Raw genomic sequence first — 27,731 nt, forward strand, 5'->3', positions numbered from 1 at the left:
CCCCATCGCGGTAAGCCCGCCCCCGGCTCCGACGCTATGCCATGCAGTTTATGTTGCCAGCTGTACCGGGCTTATGCCGGTAAGCCCCGCCCCCATCGCGCTAAGCCCCGCCTCCGGCTCCAACGCTATGCCATGCAGTGCATGTTGCCAGCTGTACCGGGCTTATGCCGGTAAGCCCCGCCCCCATCGCGGTGAGCCCCGCCTCCCGCTCCGACGCTATGCCATGCAGTGCATGTTGCCAGCTGTACCGGGCTTATGCCGGTAAGCCCCGCCCCCATCGCGGTAAGCCCCGCCCCCGGCTCCGACGCTATGCCATGCTCTTTATGTTGCCAACTGTACCGGCTTAATCCGGTAAGCCCCGCCCCCATTGCGGGGGCTTGTTTAAAAATACAAATGGCAGTGCAATGGCAGTGCAAAAGTATCAGCGGACCCAGCGCCAAAAGGAAAAAAGTGTTGCGTCTCCATGAGAGGTGGCAGTAAGCATTGCATGATGCCAATAGAACCGGGCTTAAGACAGCAAGCCCCGCCCCCTGCGCCAACACAATGCTATGCAATCCTCTGTAATCCAATTTATATATATTATGTTTGGTTTAGGGAGGAAACCGGAGTACCCAGACAGAAGCCAGGCAAACACAGAGAACATTCAAACTCTTCGCAGATCTTGCCCTTAGTGGGATTTTAACCCAGGACCACAGCGCTGCAAGGCTACTGTGCTAACCACTGAGCCACCGTACTGCCTCTACAGAAATGCCATTTGAATGGGGACATGTGTAAAAAAAATGGGGTTGCTATGCCATGAGAAGCAACAGCCGACCAAGCGCCAAAGGAAATAAAGTGTTGCGTCTGCTGATGAGGTGGCAGATAGCATTGCATGTTGCCATAGTTGTAAACGTTACCGGGCATGACGCGGTAAGCCCCGCCCCCTGCGCCAACGCTATGCAATGCATTACATGTTGCCAGCTGTACCGGGCTTAAGCCGTTAAACCCCGCCCCCATCGCGGTAAGCCCCGCCCCCGGCTCGACGCTATGCCATGCAGTTTATGTTGCCAGCTGTACCGGGCTTATGGCCGGTAAGTGACCCCCCTCGCGGTAAGCCACCGCCCCCGGCTCCGACGCTATGCCATGCTCTTTATGTTGCAACTGTACCGGGCTTAATCCGGGTAAGCCCCGCCCCCCATTGCGGGGGCTTGTTTAAAATAGAAATGGCAGTGCAATGCCATGAAAAGTAACAGCGGGACCCAGCGCCAAAAGGAAAAAAGTGTTGCGTCTCATGAGAGGTGGCAGTAAGCATTGCATGATGCCAACAGAACCGGGCTTTAAGCCGGCAAGCCCCCGCCCCTGCGCCAACACAATGCTATGCAATCCAATTTATATAATATTATGTTTGGTTTAGGGAGGAAAACCGGAGTACCCAGACAGAACCTACGCAAACACAGAGAACATTCAAACTCTTTGCAGATCTTGCCCTTAGTGGGATTTGTACCAGGACCACAGCGCTGCAAGGCTACTGTGCTAACCACTGAGCCACCGTACTGCCTCTACAGAAATGCCATTTGAATGGGGACATGTGTAAAAAAATGGGGTTGCTATGCCATGAGAAGCAACAGCCGACCAAGCGCCAAAGGAAATAAGTGTGGCGTCTGCTGATGAGGTGGCAGATAGCATTGCATGTTGCCATAGTTGTAAACGTTACCGGGCATGACGCGGTAAGCCCCGCCCCCCCGCGCCGACGCTATGCAATGCATTGCATGTTGCCAGCTGTACCGGGCTTAAGCCGGTAAACCCCGCCCCCATCGCGGGAAGCCCGCCCCCGGCTCCGACGCTATGCCATGCAGTTTATGTTGCCAGCTGTACCGGGCTTATGCCGGTAAGCCCCGCCCCCATCGCGCTAAGCCCCGCCTCCGGCTCCAACGCTATGCCATGCAGTGCATGTTGCCAGCTGTACCGGGCTTATGCCGGTAAGCCCCGCCCCCATCGCGGTGAGCCCCGCCTCCCGCTCCGACGCTATGCCATGCAGTGCATGTTGCCAGCTGTACCGGGCTTATGCCGGTAAGCCCCGCCCCCATCGCGGTAAGCCCCGCCCCCGGCTCCGACGCTATGCCATGCTCTTTATGTTGCCAACTGTACCGGCTTAATCCGGTAAGCCCCGCCCCCATTGCGGGGGCTTGTTTAAAAATACAAATGGCAGTGCAATGGCAGTGCAAAAGTATCAGCGGACCCAGCGCCAAAAGGAAAAAAGTGTTGCGTCTCCATGAGAGGTGGCAGTAAGCATTGCATGATGCCAATAGAAGCGGGCTTAAGACAGCAAGCCCCGCCCCCTGCGCCAACACAATGCTATGCAATCCTCTGTAATCCAATTTATATATATTATGTTTGTTTTAGGGAGGAAACCGGAGTACCCAGACAGAAGCCAGGCAAACACAGAGAACATTCAAACTCTTCGCAGATCTTGCCCTTAGTGGGATTTTAACCCAGGACCACAGCGCTGCAAGGCTACTGTGCTAACCACTGAGCCACCGTACTGCCTCTACAGAAATGCCATTTGAATGGGGACATGTGTAAAAAAAATGGGGTTGCTATGCCATGAGAAGCAACAGCCGACCAAGCGCCAAAGGAAATAAAGTGTGGCGTCTGCTGATGAGGTGGCAGATAGCATTGCATGTTGCCATAGTTGTAAACTTTACCGGGCATGACGCGGTAAGCCCCGCCCCCCGCGCCAACGCTATGCAATGCATTACATGTTGCCAGCTGTACCGGGCTTAAGCCGTTAAACCCGCCCCCATCGCGGTAAGCCCGCCCCCGGCTCGACGCTATGCCATGCAGTTTATGTTGCCAGCTGTACCGGGCTTATGCCGGTAAGCCCCGCCCCCATCGCATCGGTAAGCCCCGCCCCCGGCTCCGACGCTATGCCATGCTCTTTATGTTGCCAACTGTACCGGCTTAATCCGGTAAGCCCCGCCCCCATTGCGGGGGCTTGTTTAAAAATAGAAATGGCAGTGCAATGCCATGAAAAGTAACAGCGGACCCAGCGCCAAAAGGAAAAAAGTGTTGCGTCTCATTGAGAGGTGGCAGTAAGCATTGCATGATGCCACAGAACCGGGCTTAAGCCGGCAAGCCCCGCCCCCTGCGCCAACACAATGCTATGCAATCCAATTTATATATATTATGTTTGTTTTTAGGGAGGAAACCGGAGTACCCAGACAGAACCTACGCAAACACAGAGAACATTCAAACTCTTTGCAGATCTTGCCCTTAGTGGGATTTGAACCCAGGACCACAGCGCTGCAAGGCTACTGTGCTAACCACTGAGCTACCGTGCTGCCTCTATAGAAATGCCATTTGAATGGGGACATGTGTAAAAAAAATGGGGTTGCTATACAATGAGAAGCAACAGCCGACCAAGCGCCAAAAGAAATAAAGTGTGGCGTCTGCTGATGAGGTGGCAGATAGCATTGCATGTTGCCATAGTTGTAAACGTTACCGGGCATGACGCGGTAAGCCCCGCCCCCCCGCGCCGACGCTATGCAATGCATTGCATGTTGCCAGCTGTACCAGGCTTAAGCCGGTAAACCCCGCCCCCATCGCGGTAAGCTTGCCCCCGGCTCCGACGCTATGCCATGCAGTTTATGTTGCCAGCTGTACCGGACTTATGCCGGTAAGTACCCGCCCCCATCGCGCTAATCCCCGCCTCCGGCTCCAACGCTATGCCATGCAGAGCATGTTGCCAGCTGTACCGGGCTTATGCCGGTAAGCCCCGCCCCCATCGCGGTGAGCCCCGCCTCCCGCTCCGACGCTATGCCATGCAGTGCATGTTGCCAGCTGTACCGGGCTTATGCCGGTAAGCCCCGCCCCATCGCGGTAAGCCCCGCCCCCGGCTCCGACGCCATGCCATGCTCTTTATGTTGCCAACTGTACCGGCTTAATCCGGTAAGCCCCGACCCCATTGCGGGGCTTGTTTAAAAATACAAATGGCAGTGCAATGGCAGTGCAAAAGTAACAGCGGACCCAGCGCCAAAAGGAAAAAAGTGTTGCGTCTCCATGAGAGGTGGCAGTAAGCATTGCATGATGCCAACAGAACCGGGCTTAAGCCAGCAAGCCCCGCCCCTGCGCCAACACAATGCTATGCAATCCTCTGTAATCCAATTTATATATATTATGTTTGGTTTAGGGAGGGAAACCGGAGTACCCAGACAGAACCTACGCAAACACAGAGAACATTCAAACTCTTTGCAGATCTTGCCCTTAGTGGGATTTGAACCCAGGACCACAGCGCTGCAAGGCTACTGTGCTAACCACTGAGCCACCGTGCTGCCTCTACAGAAATGCCATTTGAATGGGGACATGTGTAAAAAAATGGGGTTGCTATACCATGAGAAGCAACAGCCGACCAAGCGCCAAAGGAAATAAAGTGTGGCGTCTGCTGATGAGGTGGCAGATAGCATTGCATGTTGCCATAGTTGTAAACGTTACCGGGCATTACGCGGTAAGCCCCGCCCCCCCGCGCCAACGCTATGCAATGCATTGCATGTTGCCAGCTGTACCGGGCTTAAGCCGGTAAACCCCGCCCCCATCGCGGTAAGCCCGCCCCCGGCTCCGACGCTATGCCATGCAGTTTATGTTGCCAGCTGTACCGGGCTTATGCCGGTAAGCCCCGCCCCCATCGCGCTAATCCCCGCCTCCGGCTCCAACGCTATGCCATGCAGTTTATGTTGCCAGCTGTACCGGGCTTATGCCGGTAAGCCCCGCCCCCATCGCGGTGAGCCCCGCCTCCCGCTCCGACGCTATGCCATGCAGTGCATGTTGCCAGCTGTACCGGGCTTATGCCGGTAAGCCCCGCCCCCATCGCAGTAAGCCCCGCCCCCGGCTCCGACGCTATGCCATGCTCTTTATGTTGCCAACTGTACCGGCTTAATCCGTTAAGCCCCGCCCCCATTGCGGGGGCTTGTTTAAAAGTACAAATGGCAGTGCAAACGCAGTGCAAAAGTAACAGCGGACCCAGCGCCAAAAGGAAAAAAGTGTTGCGTCTCCATGAGAGGTGGCAGTAAGCATTGCATGATGCCAACAGAACCGGGCTTAAGCCAGCAAGCCCCGCCCCCTGCGCCAACACAATGCTATGCAATCCTCTGTAATCCAATTTATATATATTATGTTTGTTTTAGGGAGGAAACCGGAGTACCCAGACAGAAGCCAGGCAAATACAGAGAACATTCAAACTCTTTGCAGATCATGCCCTTAGTGGGATTTGAACCCAGGACCACAGCGCTGCAAGGCTACTGTGCTAACCACTGAGCCACCGTACTGCCTCTACAGAAATGCCATTTGAATGGGGACATGTGTAAAAAAATGGGGTTGCTATGCCATGAGAAGCAACAGCCGACCAAGCGCCAAAGGAAATAAAGTGTGGCGTCTGCTGATGAGGTGGCAGATAGCATTGCATGTTGCCATAGTTGTAAACGTTACCGGGCATGACGCGGTAAGCCCCGCCCCCCCCGCGCCGACGCTATGCAATGCATTGCATGTTGCCAGCTGTACCGGGCTTAAGCCGGTAAACCCCGCCCCCATCGCGGTAAGCCCCGCCCCCGGCTCCGACGCTATGCCATGCAGTTTTATGTTGCCAGCTGTACCGGGCTTATGCCGGTAAGCCCCGCCCCCATCGCGCTAAGCCCCGCCTCCGGCTCCAACGCTATGCCATGCAGTGCATGTTGCCAGCTGTACCGGGTTTATGCCGGTAAGCCCCGCCCCCATCGCGGTGAGCCCCGCCTCCCGCTCCGACGCTATGCCATGCAGTGCATGTTGCCAGCTGTACCGGGCTTATGCCGGTAAGCCCCGCCCCCATCGCGGTAAGCCCCGCCCCCGGCTCCGACGCTATGCCATGCTCTTTATGTTGCCAACTGTACCGGCTTAATCCGGTAAGCCCCGCCTTCATTGCGGGGGCTTGTTTAAAAATACAAATGGCAGTGCAATGGCAGTGCAAAAGTAACAGCGGACCCAGCGCCAAAAGGAAAAAAGTGTTGCGTCTCCATGAGAGGTGGCAGTAAGCATTGCATGATGCCAACAGAACCGGGCTTAAGCCAGCAAGCCCCGCCCCCTGCGCCAACACAATGCTATGCAATCCTCTGTAATCCAATTTATATATATTATGTTTGGTTTAGGGAGGAAACCGGAGTACCCAGACAGAAGCCAGGCAAATACAGAGAACATTTAAACTCTTTGCAGATCATGCCCTTAGTGGGATTTGAACCCAGGACCACAGCGCTGCAAGGCTACTGTGCTAACCACTGAGCCACCGTACTGCCTCTACAGAAATGCCATTTGAATGGGGACATGTGTAAAAAAATGGGGTTGCTATGCCATGAGAAGCAACAGCCGACCAAGCGCCAAAGGAAATAAAGTGTGGCGTCTGCTGATGAGGTGGCAGATAGCATTGCATGTTGCCATAGTTGTAAACGTTACCGGGCATGACGCGGTAAGCCCCGCCCCCCCCGCGCCGACGCTATGCAATGCATTGCATGTTGCCAGCTGTACCGGGCTTAAGCCGGTAAACCCCGCCCCCATCGCGGTAAGCCCGCCCCCGGCTCCGACGCTATGCCATGCAGTTTATGTTGCCAGCTGTACCGGGCTTATGCCGGTAAGCCCCGCCCCCATCGCGCTAAGCCCCGCCTCCGGCTCCAACGCTATGCCATGCAGTGCATGTTGCCAGCTGTACCGGGCTTATGCCGGTAAGCCCCGCCCCCATCGCGGTGAGCCCCGCCTCCCGCTCCGACGCTATGCCATGCAGTGCATGTTGCCAGCTGTACCGGGCTTATGCCGGTAAGCCCCGCCCCCATCGCGGTAAGCCCCGCCCCCGGCTCCGACGCTATGCCATGCTCTTTATGTTGCCAACTGTACCGGCTTAATCCGGTAAGCCCCGCCCCCATTGCGGGGGCTTGTTTAAAAATACAAATGGCAGTGCAATGGCAGTGCAAAAGTAACAGCGGACCCAGCGCCAAAAGGAAAAAAGTGTTGCGTCTCCATGAGAGGTGGCAGTAAGCATTGCATGATGCCAATAGAACCGGGCTTAAGACAGCAAGCCCCGCCCCCTGCGCCAACACAATGCTATGCAATCCTCTGTAATCCAATTTATATATATTATGTTTGGTTTAGGGAGGAAACCGGAGTACCCAGACAGAAGCCAGGCAAATACAGAGAACATTCAAACTCTTTGCAGATCTTGCCCTTAGTGGGATTTGAACCCAGGACCACAGCGCTGCAAGGCTACTGTGCTAACCACTGAGCCACCGTACTGCCTCTACAGAAATGCCATTTGAATGGGGACATGTGTAAAAAAATGGGGTTGCTATGCCATGAGAAGCAACAGCCGACCAAGCGCCAAAGGAAATAAAGTGTGGCGTCTGCTGATGAGGTGGCAGATAGCATTGCATGTTGCCATAGTTGTAAACTTTACCGGGCATGACGCGGTAAGCCCCGCCCCCCCGCGCCAACGCTATGCAATGCATTGCATGTTGCCAGCTGTACCGGGCTTAAGCCGGTAAACCCCGCCCCCATCGCGGTAAGCCCGCCCCCGGCTCGACGCTATGCCATGCAGTTTATGTTGCCAGCTGTACCGGGCTTATGCCGGTAAGCCCCGCCCCCATCGCGGTAAGCCCCGCCCCCGGCTCCGACGCTATGCCATGCTCTTTATGTTGCCAACTGTACCGGCTTAATCCGGTAAGCCCCGCCCCCATTGCGGGGGCTTGTTTAAAAATACAAATGGCAGTGCAATGCCATGAAAAGTAACAGCGGACCCAGCGCCAAAGGGAAAAAAGTGTTGCGTCTCATTGAGAGGTGGCAGTAAGCATTGCATGATGCCAACAGAACCGGGCTAAAGCCGGCAAGCCCCGCCCCCTGCGCCAACACAATGCTATGCAATCCAATTTATATATATTATGTTTGGTTTAGGGAGGAAACCGGAGTACCCAGACAGAACCTACGCAAACACAGAGAACATTCAAACTCTTTGCAGATCTTGCCCTTAGTGGGATTTGAACCCAGGACCACAGCGCTGCAAGGCTACTGTGCTAACCACTGAGCCACCGTGCTGCCTCTACAGAAATGCCATTTGAATGGGGACATGTGTAAAAAAATGGGGTTGCTATACGATGAGAAGCAACAGCCGACCAAGCGCCAAAGGAAATAAAGTGTGGCGTCTGCTGATGAGGTGGCAGATAGCATTGCATGTTGCCATAGTTGTAAACTTTACCGGGCATGACGCGGTAAGCCCCGCCCCCCGCGCCAACGCTATGCAATGCATTACATGTTGCCAGCTGTACCGGGCTTAAGCCGTTAAACCCCGCCCCCATCGCGGTAAGCCCGCCCCCGGCTCGACGCTATGCCATGCAGTTTATGTTGCCAGCTGTACCGGGCTTATGCCGGTAAGCCCCGCCCCCATCGCGGTAAGCCCCGCCCCCGGCTCCGACGCCATGCCATGCTCTTTATGTTGCCAACTGTACCGGCTTAATCCGGTAAGCCCCGCCCCCATTGCGGGGGCTTGTTTAAAAATAGAAATGGCAGTGCAATGCCATGAAAAGTAACAGCGGACCCAGCGCCAAAAGGAAAAAAGTGTTGCGTCTCATTGAGAGGTGGCAGTAAGCATTGCATGATGCCAACAGAACCGGGCTTAAGCCGGCAAGCCCCGCCCCCTGCGCCAACACAATGCTATGCAATCCAATTTATATATATTATGTTTGGTTTAGGGAGGAAACCGGAGTACCCAGACAGAACCTACGCAAACACAGAGAACATTCAAACTCTTTGCAGATCTTGCCCTTAGTGGGATTTGAACCCAGGACCACAGCGCTGCAAGGCTACTGTGCTAACCACTGAGCTACCGTGCTGCCTCTACAGAAATGCCATTTGAATGGGGACATGTGTAAAAAAAATGGGGTTGCTATACCATGAGAAGCAACAGCCGACCAAGCGCCAAAAGAAATAAAGTGTGGCGTCTGCTGATGAGGTGGCAGATAGCATTGCATGTTGCCATAGTTGTAAACGTTACCGGGCATGACGCGGTAAGCCCCGCCCCCCCGCGCCGACGCTATGCAATGCATTGCATGTTGCCAGCTGTACCAGGCTTAAGCCGGTAAACCCCGCCCCCATCGCGGTAAGCATGCCCCCGGCTCCGACGCTATGCCATGCAGTTTATGTTGCCAGCTGTACCGGACTTATGCCGGTAAGCCCCGCCCCCATCGCGCTAATCCCCGCCTCCGGCTCCAACGCTATGCCATGCAGAGCATGTTGCCAGCTGTACCGGGCTTATGCCGGTAAGCCCCGCCCCCATCGCGGTGAGCCCCGCCTCCCGCTCCGACGCTATGCCATGCAGTGCATGTTGCCAGCTGTACCGGGCTTATGCCGGTAAGCCCCGCCCCATCGCGGTAAGCCCCGCCCCCGGCTCCGACGCCATGCCATGCTCTTTATGTTGCCAACTGTACCGGCTTAATCCGGTAAGCCCCGACCCCATTGCGGGGGCTTGTTTAAAAATACAAATGGCAGTGCAATGGCAGTGCAAAAGTAACAGCGGACCCAGCGCCAAAAGGAAAAAAGTGTTGCGTCTCCATGAGAGGGGGCAGTAAGCATTGCATGATGCCAACAGAACCGGGCTTAAGCCAGCAAGCCCCGCCCCCTGCGCCAACACAATGCTATGCAATCCTCTGTGATCCAATTTATATATATTATGTTTGTTTTAGGGAGGAAACCGGAGTACCCAGACAGAACCTACGCAAACACAGAGAACATTCAAACTCTTTGCAGATCTTGCCCTTAGTGGGATTTGAACCCAGGACCACAGCGCTGCAAGGCTACTGTGCTAACCACTGAGCCACCGTGCTGCCTCTACAGAAATGCCATTTGAATGGGGACATGTGTAAAAAAATGGGGTTGCTATACCATGAGAAGCAACAGCCGACCAAGCGCCAAAGGAAATAAAGTGTGGCGTCTGCTGATGTGGTGGCAGATAGCATTGCATGTTGCCATAGTTGTAAACGTTACCGGGCATTACGCGGTTAGCCCCGCCCCCCCCGCGCCGACGCTATGCAATGCATTGCATGTTGCCAGCTGTACCGGGCTTAAGCCGGTAAACCCCGCCCCCATCGCGGTAAGCCCGCCCCCGGCTCCGACGCTATGCCATGCAGTTTATGTTGCCAGCTGTACCGGGCTTATGCCGGTAAGCCCCGCCCCCATCGCGCTAATCCCCGCCTCCGGCTCCAACGCTATGCCATGCAGTTTATGTTGCCAGCTGTACCGGGCTTATGCCGGTAAGCCCCGCCCCCATCGCGGTGAGCCCCGCCTCCCGCTCCAACGCTATGCCATGCAGTGCATGTTGCCAGCTGTACCGGGCTTATGCCGGTAAGCCCCGCCCCCATCGCAGTAAGCCCCGCCCCCGGCTCCGACGCTATGCCATGCTCTTTATGTTGCCAACTGTACCGGCTTAATCCGGTAAGCCCCGCCCCCATTGCGGGGGCTTGTTTAAAAGTACAAATGGCAGTGCAAACGCAGTGCAAAAGTAACAGCGGACCCAGCGCCAAAAGGAAAAAAGTGTTGCGTCTCCATGAGAGGTGGCAGTAAGCATTGCATGATGCCAACAGAACCGGGCTTAAGCAAGCAAGCCCCGCCCCCTGCCCCAACACAATGCTATGCAATCCTCTGTAATCCAATTTATATATATTATGTTTGTTTTAGGGAAGAAACCGGAGTACCCAGACAGAAGCCAGGCAAACACAGAGAACATTCAAACTCTTTGCAGATCTTGCCCTTAGTGGGATTTGAACCCAGGACCACAGCGCTGCAAGGCTACTGTGCTAACCACTGAGCCACCGTGCTGCCTCTACAGAAATGCCATTTGAATGGCGACATGTGTAAAAAAATGGGGTTGCTATACCATGAGAAGCAACAGCCGACCAAGCGCCAGAGGAAATAAAGTGTGGCGTCTGCTGATGAGGTGGCAGATAGCATTGCATGTTGCCATAGTTGTAAACGTTACCGGGCATGACGCGGTAAGCCCCGCCCCCCCGCGCCGACGCTATGCAATGCATTGCATGTTGCCAGCTGTACCGGGCTTAAGCCGGTAAACCCCGCCCCCATCGCGGTAAGCCCGCCCCCGGCTCCGACGCTATGCCATGCAGTTTATGTTGCCAGCTGTACCGGGCTTAGGCCGGTAAGCCCCGCCCCCACCGCGCTAAGCCCCGCCTCCGGCTCCAACGCTATGCCATGCAGTGCATGTTGCCAGCTGTACCGGGCTTATGCCGGTAAGCCCCGCCCCCATCGCGGTGAGCCCCGCCTCCCGCTCCGACGCTATGCCATGCAGTGCATGTTGCCAGCTGTACCGGGCTTATGCCGGTAAGCCCCGCCCCCATCGCGGTAAGCCCCGCCCCCGGCTCCGACGCTATGCCATGCTCTTTATGTTGCCAACTGTACCGGCTTAATCCGGTAAGCCCCGCCCCCATTGCGGGGGCTTGTTTAAAAATACAAATGGCAGTGCAATGCCATGAAAAGTAACAGCGGACCCAGCGCCAAAAGGAAAAAAGTGCTGCGTCTCATTGAGAGGTGGCAGTAAGCATTGCATGATGCCAACAGAACCGGGCTTAAGCCGGCAAGCCCCGCCCCCTGCGCCAACACAATGCTATGCAATCCAATTTATATATATTATGTTTGGTTTATGGAGGAAACCGGAGTACCCAGACAGAACCTACGCAAACACAGAGAACATTCAAACTCTTTGCAGATCTTGCCCTTAGTGGGATTTGAACCCAGGACCACAGCGCTGCAAGGCTACTGTGCTAACCACTGAGCCACCGTGCTGCCTCTACAGAAATGCCATTTGAATGGGGACATGTGTAAAAAAATGGGGTTGCTATACGATGAGAAGCAACAGCCGACCAAGCGCCAAAGGAAATAAAGTGTGGCGTCTGCTGATGAGGTGGCAGATAGCATTGCATGTTGCCATAGTTGTAAACTTTACCGGGCATGACGCGGTAAGCCCCGCCCCCCCGCGCCAACGCTATGCAATGCATTACATGTTGCCAGCTGTACCGGGCTTAAGCCGTTAAACCCCGCCCCCATCGCGGTAAGCCCGCCCCCGGCTCGACGCTATGCCATGCAGTTTATGTTGCCAGCTGTACCGGGCTTATGCCGGTAAGCCCCGCCCCCATCGCGGTAAGCCCCGCCCCCGGCTCCGACGCTATGCCATGCTCTTTATGTTGCCAACAGTACCGGCTTAATCCGGTAAGCCCCGCCCCCATTGCGGGGGCTTGTTTAAAAATAGAAATGGCAGTGCAATGCCATGAAAAGTAACAGCGGACCCAGCGCCAAAAGGAAAAAAGTGTTGCGTCTCATTGAGAGGTGGCAGTAAGCATTGCATGATGCCAACAGAACCGGGCTTAAGCCGGCAAGCCCCGCCCCCTGCGCCAACACAATGCTATGCAATCCAATTTATATATATTATGTTTGGTTTAGGGAGGAAACCGGAGTACCCAGACAGAACCTACGCAAACACAGAGAACATTCAAACTCTTTGCAGATCTTGCCCTTAGTGGGATTTGAACCCAGGACCACAGCGCTGCAAGGCTACTGTGCTAACCACTGAGCCACCGTGCTGCCTCTACAGAAATGCCATTTGAATGGGGACATGTGTAAAAAAAATGGGGTTGCTATACCATGAGAAGCAACAGCCGACCAAGCGCCAAAAGAAATAAAGTGTGGCGTCTGCTGATGAGGTGGCAGATAGCATTGCATGTTGCCATAGTTGTAAACGTTACCGGGCATGACGCGGTAAGCCCCGCCCCCCCGCGCCGACGCTATGCAATGCATTGCATGTTGCCAGCTGTACCAGGCTTAAGCCGGTAAACCCCGCCCCCATCGCGGTAAGCTTGCCCCCGGCTCCGACGCTATGCCATGCAGTTTATGTTGCCAGCTGTACCGGACTTATGCCGGTAAGCCCCGCCCCCATCGCGCTAATCCCCGCCTCCGGCTCCAACGCTATGCCATGCAGAGCATGTTGCCAGCTGTACCGGGCTTATGCCGGTAAGCCCCGCCCCCATCGCGGTGAGCCCCGCCTCCCGCTCCGACGCTATGCCATGCAGTGCATGTTGCCAGCTGTACCGGGCTTATGCCGGTAAGCCCCGCCCCATCGCGGTAAGCCCCGCCCCCGGCTCCGACGCCATGCCATGCTCTTTATGTTGCCAACTGTACCGGCTTAATCCGGTAAGCCCCGACCCCATTGCGGGGGCTTGTTTAAAAATACAAATGGCAGTGCAATGGCAGTGCAAAAGTAACAGCGGACCCAGCGCCAAAAGGAAAAAAGTGTTGCGTCTCCATGAGAGGGGGCAGTAAGCATTGCATGATGCCAACAGAACCGGGCTTAAGCAAGCAAGCCCCGCCCCCTGCGCCAACACAATGCTATGCAATCCTCTGTGATCCAATTTATATATATTATGTTTGTTTTAGGGAGGAAACCGGAGTACCCAGACAGAACCTACGCAAACACAGAGAACATTCAAACTCTTTGCAGATCTTGCCCTTAGTGGGATTTGAACCCGGTACCACAGCGCTGCAAGGCTACTGTGCTAACCACTGAGCCACCATGCTGCCTCTACAGATATGCCATTTGAATGGGGACATGTGTAAAAAAATGGGGTTGCTATACCATGAGAAGCAACAGCCGACCAAGCGCCAAAGGAAATAAAGTGTGGCGTCTGCTGATGAGGTGGCAGATAGCATTGCATGTTGCCATAGTTGTAAACTTTACCGGGCATGACGCGGTAAGCCCCGCCCCCCCGCGCCAACGCTATGCAATGCATTGCATGTTGCCAGCTGTACCGGGCTTAAGCCGGTAAACCCCGCCCCCATAGCGGTAAGCCCGCCCCCGGCTCGACGCTATGCCATGCAGTTTATAATGCCAGCTGTACCGGGCTTATGCCAGTAAGCCCCGCCCCATTGCGCTAAGCCCCGCCTCCGGCTCCAACACTATGCCATGCAGTGCATGTTGCCAGCTGTACCGGGCTTATGCCGGTAAGCCCCGCCCCCATCGCGGTAAGCCCCGCCCCCGGCTCCGACGCTATGCCATGCTCTTTATGTTGCCAACTGTACCGGCTTAATCCGGTAAGCCCCGCCCCCATTGCGGGGGCTTGTTTAAAAATACAAATGGCAGTGCAATGGCAGTGCAAAAGTATCAGCGGACCCAGCGCCAAAAGGAAAAAAGTGTTGCGTCTCCATGAGAGGTGGCAGTAAGCATTGCATGATGCCAACAGAACCGGGCTTAAGCCAGCAAGCCCCGCCCCCTGCGCCAACACAATGCTATGCAATCCTCTGTAATCCAATTTATATATATTATGTTTGGTTTAGGGAGGAAACCGGAGTACCCAGACAGAAGCCAGGCAAATACAGAGAACATTCAAACTCTTTGCAGATCTTGCCCTTAGTGGGATTTGAACCCAGGACCACAGCGCTGCAAGGCTACTGTGCTAACCACTGAGCCACCGTACTGCCTCTACAGAAATGCCATTTGAATGGGGACATGTGTAAAAAAATGGGGTTGCTATGCCATGAGAAGCAACAGCCGACCAAGCGCCAAAGGAAATAAAATGTGGCGTCTGCTGATGAGGTGGCAGATAGCATTGCATGTTGCCATAGTTGTAAACGTTACCGGGCATGACGCGGTAAGCCCCGCCCCCTCGCGCCGACGCTATGCAATGCATTGCATGTTGCCAGCTGTACCGGGCTTAAGCCGGTAAACCCCGCCCCCATCGCGGTAAGCCCGCCCCCGGCTCCGACGCTATGCCATGCAGTTTATGTTGCCAGCTGTACCGGGCTTATGCCGGTAAGCCCCGCCCCCATCGCGCTAAGCCCCGCCTCCGGCTCCAACGCTATGCCATGCAGTGCATGTTGCCAGCTGTACCGGGCTTATGCCGGTAAGCCCCGCCCCCATCGCGGTGAGCCCCGCCTCCCGCTCCGACGCTATGCCATGCAGTGCATGTTGCCAGCTGTACCGGGCTTATGCCGGTAAGCCCCGCCCCCATCGCGGTTAGCCCCGCCCCCGGCTCCGACGCTATGCCATGCTCTTTATGTTGCCAACTGTACCGGCTTAATCCGGTAAGCCCCGCCCCCATTGCGGGGGCTTGTTTAAAAATACAAATGGCAGTGCAATGGCAGTGCAATGGCAGTGCAAAAGTAACAGCGGACCCAGCGCCAAAAGGAAAAAAGTGTTGCGTCTCCATGAGAGGTGGCAGTAAGCATTGCATGATGCCAACAGAACCGGGCTTAAGCCAGCAAGCCCCGCCCCCTGCGCCAACACAATGCTATGCAATCCTCTGTAATCCAATTTATATATATTATGTTTGGTTTAGGGAGGAAACCGGAGTACCCAGACAGAAGCCAGGCAAATACAGAGAACATTCAAACTCTTTGCAGATCATGCCCTTAGTGGGATTTGAACCCAGGACCACAGCGCTGCAAGGCTACTGTGCTAACCACTGAGCCACCGTACTGCCTCTACAGAAATGCCATTTGAATGGGGACATGTGTAAAAAAATGGGGTTGCTATGCCATGAGAAGCAACAGCCGACCAAGCGCCAAAGGAAATAAAGTGTGGCGTCTGCTGATGAGGTGGCAGATAGCATTGCATGTTGCCATAGTTGTAAACGTTACCGGGCATGACGCGGTAAGCCCCGCCCCCCCGCGCCGACGCTATGCAATGCATTGCATGTTGCCAGCTGTACCGGGCTTAAGCCGGTAAACCCCGCCCCCATCGCGGTAAGCCCGCCCCCGGCTCCGACGCTATGCCATGCAGTTTATGTTGCCAGCTGTACCGGGCTTATGCCGGTAAGCCCCGCCCCCATCGCGCTAAGCCCCGCCTCCGGCTCCAACGCTATGCCATGCAGTGCATGTTGCCAGCTGTACCGGGTTTATGCCGGTAAGCCCCGCCCCCATCGCGGTAAGCCCCGCCCCCGGCTCCGACGCTATGCCATGCTCTTTATGTTGCCAACTGTACCGGCTTAATCCGGTAAGCCCCGCCCCCATTGCGGGGGCTTGTTTAAAAATACAAATGGCAGTGCAATGGCAGTGCAAAAGTATCAGCGGACCCAGCGCCAAAAGGAAAAAAGTGTTGCGTCTCCATGAGAGGTGGCAGTAAGCATTGCATGATGCCAATAGAAGCGGGCTTAAGACAGCAAGCCCCGCCCCCTGCGCCAACACAATGCTATGCAATCCTCTGTAATCCAATTTATATATATTATGTTTGTTTTAGGGAGGAAACCGGAGTACCCAGACAGAAGCCAGGCAAACACAGAGAACATTCAAACTCTTCGCAGATCTTGCCCTTAGTGGGATTTTAACCCAGGCCCACAGCGCTGCAAGGCTACTGTGCTAACCACTGAGCCACCGTACTGCCTCTACAGAAATGCCATTTGAATGGGGACATGTGTAAAAAAAATGGGGTTGCTATGCCATGAGAAGCAACAGCCGACCAAGCGCCAAAGGAAATAAAGTGTGGCGTCTGCTGATGAGGTGGCAGATAGCATTGCATGTTGCCATAGTTGTAAACTTTACCGGGCATGACGCGGTAAGCCCCGCCCCCCGCGCCAACGCTATGCAATGCATTACATGTTGCCAGCTGTACCGGGCTTAAGCCGTTAAACCCCGCCCCCATCGCGGTAAGCCCGCCCCCGGCTCGACGCTATGCCATGCAGTTTATGTTGCCAGCTGTACCGGGCTTATGCCGGTAAGCCCCGCCCCCATCGCGGTAAGCCCCGCCCCCGGCTCCGACGCTATGCCATGCTCTTTATGTTGCCAACTGTACCGGCTTAATCCGGTAAGCCCCGCCCCCATTGCGGGGGCTTGTTTAAAAATAGAAATGGCAGTGCAATGCCATGAAAAGTAACAGCGGACCCAGCGCCAAAAGGAAAAAAGTGTTGCGTCTCATTGAGAGGTGGCAGTAAGCATTGCATGATGCCAACAGAACCGGGCTTAAGCCGGCAAGCCCCGCCCCCTGCGCCAACACAATGCTATGCAATCCAATTTATATATATTATGTTTGGTTTAGGGAGGAAACCGGAGTACCCAGACAGAACCTACGCAAACACAGAGAACATTCAAACTCTTTGCAGATCTTGCCCTTAGTGGGATTTGAACCCAGGACCACAGCGCTGCAAGGCTACTGTGCTAACCACTGAGCTACCGTGCTGCCTCTACAGAAATGCCATTTGAATGGGGACATGTGTAAAAAAAATGGGGTTGCTATACCATGAGAAGCAACAGCCGACCAAGCGCCAAAAGAAATAAAGTGTGGCGTCTGCTGATGAGGTGGCAGATAGCATTGCATGTTGCCATAGTTGTAAACGTTACCGGGCATGACGCGGTAAGCCCCGCCCCCCCGCGCCGACGCTATGCAATGCATTGCATGTTGCCAGCTGTACCAGGCTTAAGCCGGTAAACCCCGCCCCCATCGCGGTAAGCTTGCCCCCGGCTCCGACGCTATGCCATGCAGTTTATGTTGCCAGCTGTACCGGACTTATGCCGGTAAGTACCGCCCCCATCGCGCTAATCCCCGCCTCCGGCTCCAACGCTATGCCATGCAGAGCATGTTGCCAGCTGTACCGGGCTTATGCCGGTAAGCCCCGCCCCCATCGCGGTGAGCCCCGCCTCCCGCTCCGACGCTATGCCATGCAGTGCATGTTGCCAGCTGTACCGGGCTTATGCCGGTAAGCCCCGCCCCATCGCGGTAAGCCCCGCCCCCGGCTCCGACGCCATGCCATGCTCTTTATGTTGCCAACTGTACCGGCTTAATCCGGTAAGCCCCGACCCCATTGCGGGGGCTTGTTTAAAAATACAAATGGCAGTGCAATGGCAGTGCAAAAGTAACAGCGGACCCAGCGCCAAAAGGAAAAAAGTGTTGCGTCTCCATGAGAGGGGGCAGTAAGCATTGCATGATGCCAACAGAACCGGGCTTAAGCCAGCAAGCCCCGCCCCCTGCGCCAACACAATGCTATGCAATCCTCTGTGATCCAATTTATATATATTATGTTTGTTTTAGGGAGGAAACCGGAGTACCCAGACAGAACCTACGCAAACACAGAGAACATTCAAACTCTTTGCAGATCTTGCCCTTAGTGGGATTTGAACCCAGGACCACAGCGCTGCAAGGCTACTGTGCTAACCACTGAGCCACCGTGCTGCCTCTACAGAAATGCCATTTGAATGGGGACATGTGTAAAAAAATGGGGTTGCTATACCATGAGAAGCAACAGCCGACCAAGCGCCAAAGGAAATAAAGTGTGGCGTCTGCTGATGAGGTGGCAGATAGCATTGCATGTTGCCATAGTTGTAAACGTTACCGGGCATTACGCGGTAAGCCCCGCCCCCCCGCGCCAACGCTATGCAATGCATTGCATGTTGCCAGCTGTACCGGGCTTAAGCCGGTAAACCCCGCCCCCATCGCGGTAAGCCCGCCCCCGGCTCCGACGCTATGCCATGCAGTTTATGTTGCCAGCTGTACCGGGCTTATGCCGGTAAGCCCCGCCCCCATCGCGCTAATCCCCGCCTCCGGCTCCAACGCTATGCCATGCAGTTTATGTTGCCAGCTGTACCGGGCTTATGCCGGTAAGCCCCGCCCCCATCGCGGTGAGCCCCGCCTCCCGCTCCGACGCTATGCCATGCAGTGCATGTTGCCAGCTGTACCGGGCTTATGCCGGTAAGCCCCGCCCCCATCGCAGTAAGCCCCGCCCCCGGCTCCGACGCTATGCCATGCTCTTTATGTTGCCAACTGTACCGGCTTAATCCGTTAAGCCCCGCCCCCATTGCGGGGGCTTGTTTAAAAGTACAAATGGCAGTGCAAACGCAGTGCAAAAGTAACAGCGGACCCAGCGCCAAAAGGAAAAAAGTGTTGCGTCTCCATGAGAGGTGGCAGTAAGCATTGCATGATGCCAACAGAACCGGGCTTAAGCAAGCAAGCCCCGCCCCCTGCCCCAACACAATGCTATGCAATCCTCTGTAATCCAATTTATATATATTATGTTTGTTTTAGGGAAGAAACCGGAGTACCCAGACAGAAGCCAGGCAAACACAGAGAACATTCAAACTCTTTGCAGATCTTGCCCTTAGTGGGATTTGAACCCAGGACCACAGCGCTGCAAGGCTACTGTGCTAACCACTGAGCCACCGTGCTGCCTCTACAGAAATGCCATTTGAATGGCGACATGTGTAAAAAAATGGGGTTGCTATACCATGAGAAGCAACAGCCGACCAAGCGCCAAAGGAAATAAAGTGTGGCGTCTGCTGATGAGGTGGCAGATAGCATTGCATGTTGCCATAGTTGTAAACGTTACCGGGCATGACGCGGTAAGCCCCGCCCCCCCGCGCCGACGCTATGCAATGCATTGCATGTTGCCAGCTGTACCGGGCTTAAGCCGGTAAACCCCGCCCCCATCGCGGTAAGCCCGCCCCCGGCTCCGACGCGATGCCATGCAGTTTATGTTGCCAGCTGTACCGGGCTTAGGCCGGTAAGCCCCGCCCCCATCGCGCTAAGCCCCGCCTCCGGCTCCAACGCTATGCCATGCAGTGCATGTTGCCAGCTGTACCGGGCTTATGCCGGTAAGCCCCGCCCCCATCGCGGTGAGCCCCGCCTCCCGCTCCGACGCTATGCCATGCAGTGCATGTTGCCAGCTGTACCGGGCTTATGCCGGTAAGCCCCGCCCCCATCGCGGTAAGCCCCGCCCCCGGCTCCGACGCTATGCCATGCTCTTTATGTTGCCAACTGTACCGGCTTAATCCGGTAAGCCCCGCCCCCATTGCGGGGGCTTGTTTAAAAATACAAATGGCAGTGCAATGGCAGTGCAAAAGTAACAGCGGACCCAGCGCCAAAAGGAAAAAAGTGTTGCGTCTCCATGAGGGGTGGCAGTAAGCATTGCATGATGCCAACAGAACCGGGCTTAAGCCAGCAAGCCCCGCCCCCTGCGCCAACACAATGCTATGCAATCCTCTGTAATCCAATTTATATATATTATGTTTGTTTTAGGGAAGAAACCGGAGTACCCAGACAGAAGCCAGGCAAACACAGAGAACATTCAAACTCTTTGCAGATCTTGCCCTTAGTGGGATTTAAACCCAGGACCACAGCGCTGCAAGGCTACTGTGCTAACCACTGAGCCACCGTGCTGCCTCTACAGAAATGCCATTTGAATGGGGACATGTGTAAAAAAATGGGGTTGCTATACCATGAGAAGCAACAGCCGACCAAGCGCCAAAGGAAATAAAGTGTGGCGTCTGCTGATGAGGTGGCAGATAGCATTGCATGTTGCCATAGTTGTAAACGTTACCGGGCATGACGCGGTAAGCCCCGCCCCCCCGCGCCGACGCTATGCAGTGCATTGCATGTTGCCAGCTGTACCGGGCTTAAGCCGGTAAACCCCGCCCCCATCGCGGTAAGCCCGCCCCCGGCTCCGACGCTATGCCATGCAGTTTATGTTGCCAGCTGTACCGGGCTTAGGCCGGTAAGCCCCGCCCCCATCGCGCTAAGCCCCGCCTCCGGCTCCAACGCTATGCCATGCAGTGCATGTTGCTAGCTGTACCGGGCTTATGCCGGTAAGCCCCGCCCCCATCGCGGTGAGCCCCGCCTCCCGCTCCGACGCTATGCCATGCAGTGCATGTTGCCAGCTGTACCGGGCTTATGCCGGTAAGCCCCGCCCCCATCGCGGTAAGCCCCGCCCCCGGCTCCGACGCTATGCCATGCTCTTTATGTTGCCAACTGTACCGGCTTAATCCGGTAAGCCCCGCCCCCATTGCGGGGGCTTGTTTAAAAATACAAATGGCAGTGCAATGGCAGTGCAAAAGTAACAGCGGACCCAGCGCCAAAAGGAAATAGTGTTGCGTCTCCATGAGAGGTGGCAGTAAGCATTGCATGATGCCAACAGAACCGGGCTTAAGCCAGCAAGCCCCGCCCCCTGCGCCAACACAATGCTATGCAATCCTCTGTGATCCAATTTATATATATTATGTTTGTTTTAGGGAGGAAACCGGAGTACCCAGACAGAAGCCAGGCAAATACAGAGAACATTCAAACTCTTTGCAGATCTTGCCCTTAGTGGGATTTGAACCCAGGACCACAGCGCTGCAAGGCTACTGTGCTAACCACTGAGCCACCGTACTGCCTCTACAGAAATGCCATTTGAATGGGGACATATGTAAAAAAATGGGGTTGCTATGCCATGAGAAGCAACAGCCGACCAAGCGCCAAAGGAAATAAAGTGTGGCGTCTGCTGATGAGGTGGCAGATAGCATTGCATGTTGCCATAGTTGTAAACTTTACCGGGCATGGCGCGGTAAGCCCCGCCCCCCCGCGCCAACGCTATGCAATGCATTGCATGTTGCCAGCTGTACCGGGCTTAAGCCGGTAAACCCCGCCCCCATCGCGGTAAGCCCGCCCCCGGCTCCGACGCTATGCCATGCAGTTTATGTTGCCAGCTGTACCGGGCTTATGCCGGTAAGCCCCGCCCCCATCGCGCTAAGCCCCGCCCCCGGCTCCGACGCTATGCCATGCTCTTTATGTTGCCAACTGTACCGGCTTAATCCGGTAAGCCCCGCCCCCATTGCGGGGGCTTGTTTAAAAATACAAATGGCAGTGCAATGCCATGAAAAGTAACAGCGGACCCAGCGCCAAAAGGAAAAAAGTGTTGCGTCTCATTGAGAGGTGGCAGTAAGCATTGCATGATGTCAACAGATCCGGGCTTAAGCCGGCAAGCCCCGCCCCCTGCGCCAACACAATGCTATGCAATCCAATTTATATATATTATGTTTAGTTTAGGGAGGAAACCGGAGTACCCAGACAGAACCTACGCAAACACAGAGAACATTCAAACTCTTTACAGATCTTGCCCTTAGTGGGATTTGAACCCAGTACCACAGCGCTGCAAGGCTACTGTGCTAACCACTGAGCCACCGTGCTGCCTCTACAGAAATGCCATTTGAATGGGGACATGTGTAAAAAAAAATGGGGTTGCTATACCATGAGAAGCAACAGCCGACCGATCGCCAAAGGAAATAAAGTGTGGCGTCTGCTGAGGAGGTGGCAGATAGCATTGCATGTTGCCATAGTTGTAAACGTTACCGGGCATGACGCGGTAAGCCCCGCCCCCCCGCGCCGACGCTATGCAATGCATTGCATGTTGCCAGCTGTACCGGGCTTAAGCGGGTAAACCCCGCCCCCATCGCGGTAAGCCCGCCCCCGGCTCCGACGCTATGCCATGCAGTTTATGTTGCCAGCTGTACCGGGCTTATGCCGGTAAGCCCCGCATCCATCGCGCTAAGCCCCGCCTCCGGCTCCAACGCTATGCCATGCAGTGCATGTTGCCAGCTGTACCGGGCTTATGCCGGTAAGCCCCGCCCCCATCGCGGTGAGCCCCGCCTCCCGCTCCGACGCTATGCCATGCAGTGCATGTTGCCAGCTGTACCGGGCTTATGCCGGTAAGCCCCGCCCCCGGCTCCGACGCTATGCCATGCTCTTTATGTTGCCAACTGTACCGGCTTAATCCGGTAAGCCCCGCCCCCATTGCGGGGGCTTGTTTAAAAATACAAATGGCAGTGCAATGGCAGTGCAGAAGTAACAGCGGACCCAGCGCCAAAAGGAAAAAAGTGTTGCGTCTCATTGAGAGGTGGCAGTAAGCATTGCATGATGCCAACAGAACCGGGCTTAAGCCGGCAAGCCCCGCCCCCTGCGCCAACACAATGCTATGCAATCCAATTTATATATATTATGTTTGGTTTAGGGAGGAAACCAGAGTACCCAGACAGAACCTACGCAAACACAGAGAACATTCAAACTCTTTGCAGATCTTGCCCTTAGTGGGATTTGAACCCAGTACCACAGCGCTGCAAGGCTACTGTGCTAACCACTGAGCCACCGTGCTGCCTCTACAGAAATGCCATTTGAATGGGGACATGTGTAAAAAAAATCGGGTTGCTATACCATGAGAAGCAACAGCCGACCAAGCGCCAAAGGAAATAAAGTGTGGCGTCTGCTGATGTGCTGATGAGGTGGCAGATAGCATTGCAGGTTGCCATAGTTGTAAACGTTACCGGGCATGACGCGGTAAGCCCCGCCCCCCCGCGCCGACGCTATGCAATGCATTGCATGTTGCCAGCTGTACCGGGCTTAAGCCGGTAAACCCCGCCCCCATCGCGGTAAGCCCGCCCCCGGCTCCGACGCTATGCCATGCAGTTTATGTTGCCAGCTGTACCGGGCTTAGGCCGGTAAGCCCCGCCCCCATCGCGCTAAGCCCCGCCTCCGGCTCCAACGCTATGCCATGCAGTGCATGTTGCCAGCTGTACCGGGCTTATGCCGGTAAGCCCCGCCCCCATCGCGGTGAGCCCCGCCTCCCGCTCCGACGCTATGCCATGCAGTGCATGTTGCCAGCTGTACCGGGCTTATGCCGGTAAGCCCCGCCCCCATCGCGGTAAGCCCCGCCCCCGGCTCCGACGCTATGCCATGCTCTTTATGTTGCCAACTGTACCGGCTTAATCCGGTAAGCCCCGCCCCCATTGCGGGGGCTTGTTTAAAAATACAAATGGCAGTGCAATGGCAGTGCAATGGCAGTGCAAAAGTAACAGCGGACCCAGCGCCAAAAGGAAAAAAGTGTTGCGTCTCCATGAGAGGTGGCAGTAAGCATTGCATGATGCCAACAGAACCGGGCTTAAGCCAGCAAGCCCCGCCCCCTGCGCCAACACAATGCTATGCAATCCTCTGTAATCCAATTTATATATATTATGTTTGGTTTAGGGAGGAAACCGGAGTACCCAGACAGAAGCCAGGCAAATACAGAGAACACTCAAACTCTTTGCAGATCTTGCCCTTAGTGGGAATTGAACCCAGGACCACAGCGCTGCAAAGCTACTGTGCTAACCACTGAACCACCGTACTGCCTCTACAGAAATGCCATTTGAATGGGGACATCTGTAAAAAAATGGGGTTGCTATGCCATGAGAAGCAACAGCCGACCAAGCGCCAAAGGAAATAAAGTGTGGCGTCTGCTGATGAGGTGGCAGATAGCATTGCATGTTTCCATAGTTGTAAACGTTACCGGGCATGACGCGGTAAGCCCCGCCCCCCCGCGCCGACGCTGTGCAATGCATTGCATGTTGCCAGCTGTACCGGGCTTAAGCCGGTAAACCCCGCCCCCATCGCGGTAAGCCCGCCCCCGGCTCCGACGCTATGCCATGCAGTTTATGTTGCCAGCTGTACCGGGCTTATGCCGGTAAGCCCCGCCCCCATCGCGCTAATCCCCGCCTCCGGCTCCAACGCTATGCCATGCAGTGCATGTTGCCAGCTTTACCGGGCTTATGCCGGTAAGCCCCGCCCCCATCGCGGTGAGCCCCACCTCCCGCTCCGACGCTATGCCATGCAGTGCATGTTGCCAGCTGTACCGGGCTTATGCCGGTAAGCCCCGCCCCCATCGCGGTAAGCCCCGCCCCCGGCTCCGACGCTATGCCATGCTCTTTATGTTGCCAACTGTACCGGCTTAATCCGGTAAGCCCCGCCCCCATTGCGGGGGCTTGTTTAAAAATACAAATGGCAGTGCAATGGCAGTGCAAAAGTAACAGCGGACCCAGCGCCAAAAGGAAAAAAGTGTTGCGTCTCCATGAGAGGTGGCAGTAAGCATTGCATGATGCCAACAGAACCGGGCTTAAGCCAACAAGCCCCGCCCCCTGCGCCAACACAATGCTATGCAATCCTCTGTGATCCAATTTATATATATTATGTTTGTTTTAGGGAGGAAACCGGAGTACCCAGACAGAAGCCAGGCAAATACAGAGAACATTCAAACTCTTTGCAGATCTTGCCCTTAGTGGGATTTGAACCCAGGACCACAGCGCTGCAAGGCTACTGTGCTAACCACTGAGCCACCGTACTGCCTCTACAGAAATGCCATTTGAATGGGGACATGTGTAAAAAAAATGGGGTTGCTATGCCATGAGAAGCAACAGCCGACCAAGCGCCAAAGGAAATAAAGTGTGGCGTCTGCTGATGAGGTGGCAGATAGCATTGCATGTTGCCATAGTTGTAAACTTTACCGGGCATGACGCGGTAAGCCCCGCCCCCCGCGCCGACGCTATGCAATGCATTGCATGTTGCCAGCTGTACCGGGCTTAAGCCGGTAAACCCCGCCCCCATCGCGGTAAGCCCGCCCCCGGCTCCGACGCTATGCCATGCAGTTTATGTTGCCAGCTGTACCGGGCTTATGCCGGTAAGCCCCGCCCCCATCGCGGTAAGCCCCGCCCCCGGCTCCGACGCTATGCCATGCTCTTTATGTTGCCAACTGTACCGGCTTAATCCGGTAAGCCCCGCCCCCATTGCGGGGGCTTGTTTAAAAATACAAATGGCAGTGCAATGCCATGAAAAGTAACAGCGGACCCAGCGCCAAAAGGAAAAAAGTGTTGCGTCTCATTGAGAGGTGGCAGTAAGCATTGCATGATGCCAACAGAACCGGGCTTAAGCCGGCAAGCCCCGCCCCCTGCGCCAACACAATGCTATGCAATCCAATTTATATATATTATGTTTGGTTTAGGGAGGAAACCGGAGTACCCAGACAGAACCTACGCAAACACAGAGAACATTCAAACTCTTTGCAGATCTTGCCCTTAGTGGGATTTGAACCCAGTACCACAGCGCTGCAAGGCTACTGTGCTAACCACTGAGCCACCGTGCTGCCTCTACAGAAATGCCATTTGAATGGGGACATGTGTAAAAAAAATGGGGTTGCTATACCATGAGAAGCAACAGCCGACCAAGCGCCAAAGGAAATAAAGTGTGGCGTCTGCTGATGTGCTGATGAGGTGGCAGATAGCATTGCAGGTTGCCATAGTTGTAAACGTTACCGGGCATGACGCGGTAAGCCCCGCCCCCCCGCGCCGACGCTATGCAATGCATTGCATGTTGCCAGCTGTACCGGGCTTAAGCCGGTAAACCCCGCCCCCATCGCGGTAAGCCCGCCCCCGGCTCCGACGCTATGCCATGCAGTTTATGTTGCCAGCTGTACCGGGCTTAGGCCGGTAAGCCCCGCCCCCATCGCGCTAAGCCCCGCCTCCGGCTCCAACGCTATGCCATGCAGTGCATGTTGCCAACTGTACCGGGCTTATGCCGGTATGCCCCGCCCCCATCGCGGTGAGCCCCGCCTCCCGCTCCGACGCTATGCCATGCAGTGCATGTTGCCAGCTGTACCGGGCTTATGCCGGTAAGCCCCGCCCCCATCGCGGTAAGCCCCGCCCCCGGCTCCGACGCTATGCCATGCTCTTTATGTTGCCAACTGTACCGGCTTAATCCGGTAAGCCCCGCCCCCATTGCGGGGGCTTGTTTAAAAATACAAATGGCAGTGCAATGGCAGTGCAATGGCAGTGCAAAAGTAACAGCGGACCCAGCGCCAAAAGGAAAAAAGTGTTGCGTCTCCATGAGAGGTGGCAGTAAGCATTGCATGATGCCAACAGAACCGGGCTTAAGCCAGCAAGCCCCGCCCCCTGCGCTAACACAATGCTATGCAATCCTCTGTAATCCAATTTATATATATTATGTTTGGTTTAGGGAGGAAACCGGAGTACCCAGACAGAAGCCAGGCAAATACAGAGAACACTCAAACTCTTTGCAGATCTTGCCCTTAGTGGGAATTGAACCCAGGACCACAGCGCTGCAAAGCTACTGTGCTAACCACTGAACCACCGTACTGCCTCTACAGAAATGCCATTTGAATGGGGACATGTGTAAAAAAATGGGGTTGCTATGCCATGAGAAGCAACAGCCGACCAAGCGCCAAAGGAAATAAAGTGTGGCGTCTGCTGATGAGGTGGCAGATAGCATTGCATGTTGCCATAGTTGTAAACGTTACCGGGCATGACGCGGTAAGCCCCGCCCCCCCCCCCCGCGCCGACGCTGTGCAATGCATTGCATGTTGCCAGCTGTACCGGGCTTAAGCCGGTAAACCCCGCCCCCATCGCGGTAAGCCCGCCCCCGGCTCCGACGCTATGCCATGCAGTTTATGTTGCCAGCTGTACCGGGCTTATGCCGGTAAGCCCCGCCCCCATCGCGCTAATCCCCGCCTCCGGCTCCAACGCTATGCCATGCAGTGCATGTTGCCAGCTTTACCGGGCTTATGCCGGTAAGCCCCGCCCCCATCGCGGTGAGCCCCGCCTCCCGCTCCGACGCTATGCCATGCAGTGCATGTTGCCAGCTGTACCGGGCTTATGCCGGTAAGCCCCGCCCCCATCACGGTAAGCCCCGCCCCCGGCTCCGACGCTATGCCATGCTCTTTATGTTGCCAACTGTACCGGCTTAATCCGGTAAGCCCCGCCCCCATTGCGGGGGCTTGTTTAAAAATACAAATGGCAGTGCAATGGCAGTGCAAAAGTAACAGCGGACCCAGCGCCAAAAGGAAAAAAAGTGTTGCGTCTCCATGAGAGGTGGCAGTAAGCATTGCATGATGCCAACAGAACCGGGCTTAAGCCAACAAGCCCCGCCCCCTGCGCCAACACAATGCTATGCAATCCTCTGTGATCCAATTTATATATATTATGTTTGTTTTAGGGAGGAAACCGGAGTACCCAGACAGAAGCCAGGCAAATACAGAGAACATTCAAACTCTTTGCAGATCTTGCCCTTAGTGGGATTTGAACCCAGGACCACAGCGCTGCAAGGCTACTGTGCTAACCACTGAGCCACCGTACTGCCT

This window comes from Dendropsophus ebraccatus, chromosome 3, assembly GCF_027789765.1.
Source record: "Dendropsophus ebraccatus isolate aDenEbr1 chromosome 3, aDenEbr1.pat, whole genome shotgun sequence".
Taxonomy (NCBI): Eukaryota; Metazoa; Chordata; class Amphibia; order Anura; family Hylidae; genus Dendropsophus; species Dendropsophus ebraccatus.